At 42.7% G+C, this 9,502-nt stretch overlaps 1 long non-coding RNA gene across 1 annotated transcript; it reads right to left on the bottom strand.

Moving 5' to 3' along the window:
* Positions 1-6,176: 6,176 nt before the first annotated feature.
* Positions 6,177-9,502, bottom strand: LOC133126998 (uncharacterized). Its single transcript, XR_009708569.1, has 3 exons — positions 9,328-9,502; positions 7,650-7,805; positions 6,177-7,021 (listed from the first exon to the last, which is right to left on the bottom strand). It is a non-coding gene; the product is annotated as an uncharacterized LOC133126998 (long non-coding RNA).

The following is a 9,502-nucleotide window of genomic DNA, read 5'->3' as shown; positions in this document are numbered from 1 at the left end:
CAGTGTTGAGGGGGAAACTGGCCTCAACCACCACCGATGTGCAGCACCCACCTGGGTGATGCAACGGCGGCCATTTTGTGGCAGAATGCTCACCACACACCAGCTGAGCTGAGGTGCACATCAGCACATAGCAGTTGACCATTCATTCCCTGAAAAACCTTTTCAACTAATATAATATTAATACAATCACAACATACGTGTGTGATTCATGTAAGTGGGCATACATGTGATGTCTGGATCTGGAACCATGATCCACCAAGTTTGGTCGGCTAACGTGGAGCAGCATAATTGACTCGCTGCTCCAGATGGAGGGACTTGGCAGGGTTAGCTCATCGCTGCACAATGAAGCACCTCGGGCGCCTCGGAATCACGGTCACGAGCATGAGACGAGACGACGTGAAGAAGGCGTGTCGCTCTTTTTCGGGCCGCCGAGGGACGCGGTGTGAGCAGTGTATCTAATTAATACTAACTCTAATTGAATCAGACGTGGTACAATTGGCTACCAAATTGGGAGAAAAAGGAAAAAAAAAAATAAATAAATAAAAATAAAAAAATAAAATTGTGATGTCTGGGGGTCAGGGTTCTGATGGCACTCATCTAAATCATCTACGACCACGACTACTGTCTGTTCTGGCTCAACGGTGGCAGAACGAACTCCCCGTTGAGGTCAGAACTGTAGAATCTCTCCCCACCTAGGTAGCAGTTGAAATTGTACTTCCCTCTAGGGTCTTTCAGCGAACTTATCCCTGGTTATGGGTACACACTTTGTTGTACGTCGCTCTGGATAAGGCGTCTGCCAAATGCCACTAATGTAATGTAATGTAATGTGATCTAAATTAAGAAGGACGGGGACCAATGAGGGATCTTATTGTGGCTCTCGCCTTCATAGTTTTATGCAAGGCTATCTTTTATGCCATGAAATTTTGGAAACGCCTTTCCTTCCGCTGTTTAAAATGGAGTTTGCCATTGTGTCCAATGGTCAGGTTCAGGCTAGGAAAGGTGAGTGTTGCAGAAACCCGAAAACATCTACGATGGTATGTGCAACTTGCTGTGCTATATTTAGATCGTGCCTGCCTGGACAAACAGCGTCTTCGGCGGTACATGCCGTACCCGTGCATGCTGCTTATAGGCCTACTCAGCACACCGCAGACCGCGTAGAGATAAGGAGTCCAGCACTGCAACGCAGAGCTGTCATAGTATGGCAAGAATCAAATGATATTACAGGTATTGGCACAAGACATTAAGTTGTTAAGTTGTTTTAGTCAGAAACAGGGTTTTCTAAATGTTGTTTTAACCATTGGGTCAAACTGAGAAAGCCCAATTTTGTGCCTTACAAAGCTTCATCTAACAGCATTCCCAAGGCAATGACCATACTCCAATTATACTGAAGTAAATTATGCTACATTAACAATGACATTTTCAGTGGTATTTATAGAATGTTACATGTATTACATTGTTGCCACATTACATGTGACAACAAATCAGTCAGGTTGGCATTTTGACTTTGTTGTACGTCGCTCTGGATAAGAGCGTCTGCCAAATGCCAATAATGTAATGTAATGTAAAGTAACGGCAACTATCTAATTATTTTCCATTTTTCTGAATATACAAATAGGACCAAACTCTGATGCCACTGCATTGTGTGACCACTGTGAATGTATATTTAACACAATTCAACCGCCGCTGTAAAAAGTAGTTCACGACAACCACAGAAAAACAAAATTGCTGTATGACTTTAATGTTGTGTGGCCGTAAAAAGTGCATGGAGAAATGTACTGGCAAATGATTTTACAGTAAAGAAGCATGGAGCTACAGTATGTTATTGACTGCAGTGATTAAACTATTTTTAATAGCATTAAAGTGCTTTGAACCAGAGCCTAATGCATTTTTATAAATATGAAAGCAAATTCCCCTCCATCTGGGTCTCTCGCCTAGCCACGGCGTTGACAGAGGAGTGGAAAGCCAGTTGAACTAGCCCCCCTGTGGAGAGCGAACGCTGACAGCACAGTCTCGCGGCTACCTCCAGAGCGGGGATTACAGAAGCAGGGCATCTGTGCTTTGGCTCAGATCTCTCCCCCGACCCTTCGCTCGGCTGGGTGGCTAAAGTCCTCCAGAGACCGTGCGCGGTTGTCTTCTGCAACGTCGTTTTCATCGCCTCGTTGCCCTGCAAATGTTTACGTACGACCGTTTACGCAGAGCGGCGGTGGGCTGTAGTGTTTGTGTTCCCCTGCCTGTTCTTCCCCCCCCCCCCGCAAAGACAAAAGACATGCACTCGGTTATGTAGATCATAACCATGAGAAAACATGTCTGTAATTATGCCCACATCTACCTACACAAGCTCTGTCATGCAATCAGTCGGTGTGTCCTTCTCACACGTACACGCGTTCATTATTGTTCATGTGGAATCTAGAAAAGAAAGCTTGTGCTCACTTGTTAGGTCTACTTTACATATCATTGCACAAAACCATTGTTCTGCACATTATGTTCCAGAAAGCACACACAACTCCTTAAGAGATCGCGTTCAACAACCACTGTTGTTTTTGCACTTAATCTGCTTCTGCTGGATCAGAATGTGGAAGTATTTATATTCCATTCCTAGTCTAGGGCACAAATAGTCATTTCAAGTCACGTCCAAAGTGGAGTTTGAAATTAATAATCAAGTCAAACTTTGTCAAACTTTGTCATACTTAACCCTTCTGTTGTCTTAAGGGTCAAAAATGACTTGCCACTATGTTTAACAGCAGAGAAACCCCCCTCAACTATATTTTTTCGACTTGAAATTTGATGACAAAGTGTGTGATAAGTGACAGGTTGTTTCTTCATGCAAAATAGAAATTCAATTAATAAAAATTCAATTAAGCCGCTTTATTTTAGGGGTTTAGGGAAGGCGGGTCATTGTTTACCCTTAGGACAAGGGGGGTATGCAGGATATTAAGACTGCACAAGGGTCTAAGGAGATGTACTACAGTATGCACGCAGATCATCGTGAAATATGCTGCGTTTTCCATTTACGTTTATTTAAATTGGACGATTTGGCTGCAGTCAGACTACGGACCTTAATTATCTTTATTGTGGAATCAACTGAACAATACTGGAGAATGAGGTGGATGCCATTTTGCTGTACCTGTGTCTCTGGTCACCTGTCTTTGATTGAGGCCAGACCCCACCCAGCTGGCATACTCTGGCATACATCAGCATACTAACCACTAAACACGTGCACAGACAGAAAAATTCAGCCATGAGTCACACGTTGCAAGTTGCCTGGCATTTATTTCTGGTTGCAGATGTTGCACAACTTAAAACGGAAAATATGCAACTCAGTGCTGAGTATGAAAATATGAAATCAGTTTTGATTTCCCCCCCGTTACTCACACTGTTCTAAAAACATCGGAAGCGCATCACATTTGAGGGACGATAATCAGAATATGGGCTACTTTTAGCTAAACTTTGAGTGCAGCCATCTTTTTTTAAACAAAACTAACAGATAACATTAAATTAAACATGTAGACGTGCAGCATTGAAAATAGCACCCGAGAATCAGTTTAATGTGATCTGGAATTACAAATATTGCAGTTAAGTAAAAACGAAACATAAAACAATACAGAAAACTAAAAGCACAGAAAGCACAACAAATCTTACATATGATGTCTACAGGGAAAATCATGACATCAGAAAACGTCATGATTAAGAGATGGAATGCCTTTAAATATCTGTGACACGTTGAACTTCAAAAACAGAAGAGTTCTTACCAAGGACATTGCCCTTTCCAGTGTCTTCCACACTCACTGAGCAGTTTATTAGGAACACCTGTACACCTACTCATTCACGCGATTATCTAATCAGCCAATGGTGTGGCAGCAGTGCAATGCATAAATCATGTAGACCAGGAGCTTCAGTTAATGTTCACATCAACCATCAGAAGTGACTTTAACCGTGGAATAATTGTTGGTGTCAGATAGGGTGGTTTGAGTATCTCAGAAACTGCATGGACTTTCACATAAACAGATTAGAGAATGGTGTGAAAAAAAACATCCTGTGAGGAGCAGTTCCTCGGGCAAAAACATCTTGTTAACGCGAAGGGCCAGACTGGTCAAAGCTGACAGGAAGGTGACAGTAACACAAATAACCACACATTAAAACAATGGTATGCAGAAGAGCATAGGCTACAGCAACAGAAGACTTAGTGAATACATAATAAAGTGCTCACTGAGTTTAGTTTAGAGTCCTAAAGAATGAGATATGAAATTGAATAAATAATGCAGACGAATGCAGTTCATGGCAGGCATCCAGACACAGGGCACCAGAATCCAGCACATCATTTTACTCAAAAAACATTTGAGAAATTCGACCCAGATGACCAGTTCTCCCGTGAGATGGTTTTCCTCCCGTTATGTCTGCGTCTGCATGTGCGAAAAGTTGTGTGAGCCTACTTTGTTTCTGTGAGAGAGAAATAAAAAGGTCTGCCCTTTAACAATGAGGGAAAAACATGATGCTTCACTCAGGCTCTCCGTCCTGACCCTTCAATGAGCCTCGTCTGTTAACAGACCAAACAAAACCAGACCAAAACACCACCAGAAAAGGTCATATTTGCGCCGCGAACGGTTGGAAAAACACGGACTGTAGTCGGTCTCTGCTGAAGCCCCAGGGAGAGTCTGACCCGGTCTGGGAGCTGCTCTCCACATCAGGGGAAGATTTCAGTTTGGCTAGTGATCAATAAACTCCCCCGTAATAACCAGACATAAAGAGACATAGAGATCGGCCTGTGGGAATGAATGAGGGCTATGAGGGCCCTGCTGCCCAGTCTCTCAATTCAATTCAATTCAATTCAATTCAATTCAATTCAATTCAATTCAATTCAATTCAATTCAATTCAATTCAATTCAATTCAATTCAATTCAATTCAATTCAATTCAATTCAATTTGCTTTATCGGCATGAAATACATACAAGTAAATATTGCCTTAAATATAAAACACGCACACACAAATACATATCTCTCCCTCCCTCTTTCCTGTCTCTTTCTTTTCTGTCCCTCTCTTTCTCTCTCCCTTATGTTTGATTGGGCCAGGCTGTGTGTGTGTGTGTGTGTGTGTGTATGAGAGATCATGTGATCAAAGCGTCAGGTTAAGGGCATGAAGGAGTTCGGCCTCCTTCCTTCCTTTATTTACTTTTTAGGTGTTCGTAATAATTTGTTCATCTCTACCTCTGTCTCTCTTCTGTCTCTCTCTCTCTCTCTCTCTCACACACACAGCTCAGTGGCTATTAAAACACTTTTAAAACGGCACAGAGAAAAAATCTTGGGTGGGTTTTGAATTTACAAAACAAGACATCAAATAAATAATCATAAACTGTTCAATGCTGATGAATTTAGATTTTCCCTATTTTTCCACATTCCCTTTTACTAGAGGTGATTTTATATTTTATATTAATGCGAAAGAAGTGGAGGAAGAGAGAGAGAGACAGAGGGAGAGAGAGAGAAAGAGAGAGACAGAGGGAGAGAGAGAGAAAGAGAGAGATCGAGAGAGACAGAGGGAGAGAGAGAGATCGAGAGAGAGACAGAGGGAGAGCGAGAGAAAGAGAGAGAGACAGAGGGAGAGCGAGAGAAAGAGAGAGAGAGAGAAAGAGAGAGATAACATCAGCTCTGTCTGATTTATTAGCGATGGAAGAAGGGGCTGATTAAAAACGGAGTGAGATTTTTCAAACGGAGACGCGATCGAGGCAGAGCACTTTCACGGGAGGGGAAGCGGACGCCAAGACGCCGAACGCGGAAGGGAAGCTCGCGCTCCGCGGGGTTCACGGCAAACAGCCACTTCTGGGAAAGCCTGGCAGAGTCCGCGGGGCCCCGGGAACGCTGCCCTCAAACACCGGAATTCCTGCCCCTCCACGTGCCGGAAAGAGGGCGTCTTTACAACCGTCAGGCGCAGGAACTGCACCGAAACTCCCCCAAATTTGGTTTCCCTTCAAAATGGCTGACACACCCTGACCCTGGCCAGTGAGGAAATCATAGAGTGTCCCACACCTTTTCTTCTAAGCATGACACATCTAATCTGTTTGAGTCATCACGAGTGACTGGCTGATGTAAAATATGGAAAGATTTGATTTGATTTGATTTTATAATCTTTATTTTGAACTTACATATATAAAAACAAAATAAAACATAATGAAGGCCACAAACTATATATAATAAAAAATAAAAAAAACAAAATAAATAAAAGTGCGATAATTTCTCATCCCCTGTGTGCAAAAAGGAGTAGGAAGAAGTAAAGACTTATTTACTCCTACCCCCTTATTTCATTAATCATAATTTCAATAATCAATTCCAAATGCGCTGTATACTTACTATATATTATGATAGCTATATATAATTTCTTTATACCTACATATACACACCTATTTGAATATACTCATATATTTATATATACATACAGACATACATACACATACACACATGCAAACATACATTCATGCATACATACATACATACACATATACATACATATACTGTACATACATATTTACATACACATACATATACATATACATACACATACACATACACATACATATACATACACATACCACACATACACACACATACCAAGATAACCACACTCTCAGAAATAATGTACAAATCCTTGTCGTTGCGGTGGTACCGTATATGTACATAATAATATACCCCTTGCCAACAATATATAATTAATTTTTTGCTTGGAAAACATATTTATTTGTACCCAAAGAGAACCTACTCATTTGTACCCAAGAGGGTACATTTGGGAAATTTTGATGCTTGAAGAACGGGAAAATGTACCTCCCCGTCACTTCGTTTCTGAAAGGGCCTTGACATCATCGGATCGGAGTCGCGGGTGCAGCCTTCAGAGGGGGAAAAAGGGGGAACTCTGACGCTTTCTCACGCACGCTCCAGCTCTGACGTGGCCCCCCGGTACATGTGTGTTGGCATGTGACACTCCTGCTCTCTCCGGCTGGCTGGGGAATTCCGTCTCGCAAGAATGTCGCCTGATGACCTGCGGGCGGATGACGAAATTATTGCACATATGATGTTACGATCGCACAAATGGTGAAATTTCACTTTCATTCTACAGCCAAGAGTAGCATGCTTGAATGGCAGTTTTTTTTTTTTTTGAATGCATGGCTGTTTCATTAACATAACATAACATAACATAATGACGTGGCAATGCAATGCAATGCTCGCCTTTTTCTTCCACTGAAGCGTACCTAATGCTTAATTTGCCTAAAAACTAGACAGTATAGTCTAAAACATAACGGACCTTATCAAGCCCGGTCTTGAAAACCCCCAGTGTTTCTGCCTCCACTACATGTGCAGGCCAGACAGTCCATCATTAATTAATTAATTAATTAATTAATTAATTAATTATACAGCACACAGATGAACTTTGTGTGTGTGTGTGTGTGCGCGTGCATATTGTGTGTGAGAACAATCTTGATGAGTAGGTATGCAAATGATCAGATTACTGTATCCTCACACTGTCAGAAAAAAAGCATTTGTGTTTTAGTTTGGGAACCATTTTTAGGCCTTTTCGGAACCCTGTATATTAGATGTGAATGGTGTGACAAAGAACCCTTTAACTAGACAGGGTTAATCTGTGGAGAGACAGCGGAGTTTTCCGGAACCTTTTTGGGCTGAGAGTGCACTTGACCTGGAAGGATTGGCCAGAGGAAGCAGAGACGGGTTCGTTGACTGGATGTGGAGGGGATGTCGCTTCAGGTCAAGTCAGCAGCTTGTTCAAACTGTTCCAAAAGTCTTCTTACTGTCTAGCAAATGGTTCCCTAAAAACATACGTTATATATCAGCGTTGTAGTCAGCGTTACAAGCTATCGTGTATTTTCTCTCTACCAGTACCTTTCACATTCCTAAGAATCTGTTAACCTGGCCTGTGACGACCACTGAGGACACAGAGGCCACGACCTCGACATTTTTTAGTTTTAGTTTCCATTTCCATTCATTTTAAGTCTAAAATGAATGTAATTCTTTAATGAGAACATTGGTTTGCATTTCATTTAGGAGGGAAATGAATGGTCTACATTATCTCAAATATAAGGCTAATCTAGAGGCATATGTACAGTGTATACACCTTAACATTCATCCTCAATTAAGTGACTCTTGGGCCTCTTGACTTCGGTGGTTTACAGGTCCTGGTTAAGCCCCAGAATGAGAGCCTTTACGTTCGTTCCTCCAAGATCCATGGTTATCTACGCCAGCACAACTCAGTTCCGCAGGTGTCTGCAGGTGTTTGCTCCTGCCGTGCACCACACCACACCACCTGGTTTCACTCATTAGCACATTATCTGAACCAAGCAGGTAAAATAATGAGTGAAATCAGGCGGTGTAGCACATGATTGGAGCAAAGGCCTGCAGACACTGCGGCCCACAGAATGAGGAGTTGAGGAGCGCTGCCGACACTGTGCAGGACGAGGAGTTGAGTAGCGCTGCAGACACTGCGGCCCTGCAGGATGACGAGTTCAGCAGCGCTGGTCTACGCTGCTGCGGTGGGGGAGAAGCAGAGGCAGGGAAGCAGGCACAGAGGCCTGACGTGACAGAGTGAGCGTGTGTACGATGTGGCAACAGAACGCAACGTGCGAGTGTGTGACCGAGTTTCTCGATCCTCTTCCCGAAGCAGGGACAAGACAATGCTGAGATTGTGCATCTGCTGCGATCCATCACTCACACAAACAAGCCTTTCATTCACCATCAAATGGACGCACTCCAACTGCATATTTCACTGAATTTCGTCCTGTTTATCTCTGTCATTTAATACTTTTGCCCCAATGAAGCTTGAATTTCTGTGCTTCAACCATGTCTTTTTTTATAGTCAACTTTTAACTTTTTCTTAATAATTCAACTACATATCTAATACATTTCTGATTGAAAATATTAACCAGATTGCAAAACATGCAGTCAGTTCCTCATTCACATAAAAAGAAATTCCATTCTTTGATGTACAACGAAACGTCTCTTGGTATTAAATAAAAAGAAGCTTGTGGCTGAAATTTATGCAACACTTCACGATTTTATCTCATGTTAATAAATAGCATGGCTCTCAACATCCCATTTTAATAAATAAACGGTTTACTTGGGATTTCAAATCGTCAGTGAGCAGAATAGAGGGATTGTTTTTGTTGTTCTGCCCTTTGTCAGCCAGCAGATCAGAGATCTTGGCACAGGAAGAGGAAAGCAGGGCCTCGGATCAGATAAACCGGCCAGGTGATGAGAGAGAGAGAAGCCAGGTAGGGTGCAGCCAAGGCCGGCGTGGTGACCTGAGGAAGGACGTGCTAACGTGCTAACGGGTACCTGGAGCGCTACACAGAGGTCCCATTGTGCCCCCCGTCTCCCGGAGCTGAGCTTGGCAGGGCAACATCACGTCTCCTATCTGAACGCAGCATCTGACAGGCGACTGGTCACCCCAGAACACTGCTGGACGAGCTCTGTGCGGGACCCTGAGGTCAACAACATCATTCCAAGGACA

Source organism: Conger conger, chromosome 4 (genome assembly GCF_963514075.1).
Source record: "Conger conger chromosome 4, fConCon1.1, whole genome shotgun sequence".
NCBI lineage: Eukaryota > Metazoa > Chordata > Actinopteri > Anguilliformes > Congridae > Conger > Conger conger.
This window is presented reverse-complemented; position numbering and strand designations above follow the sequence as displayed.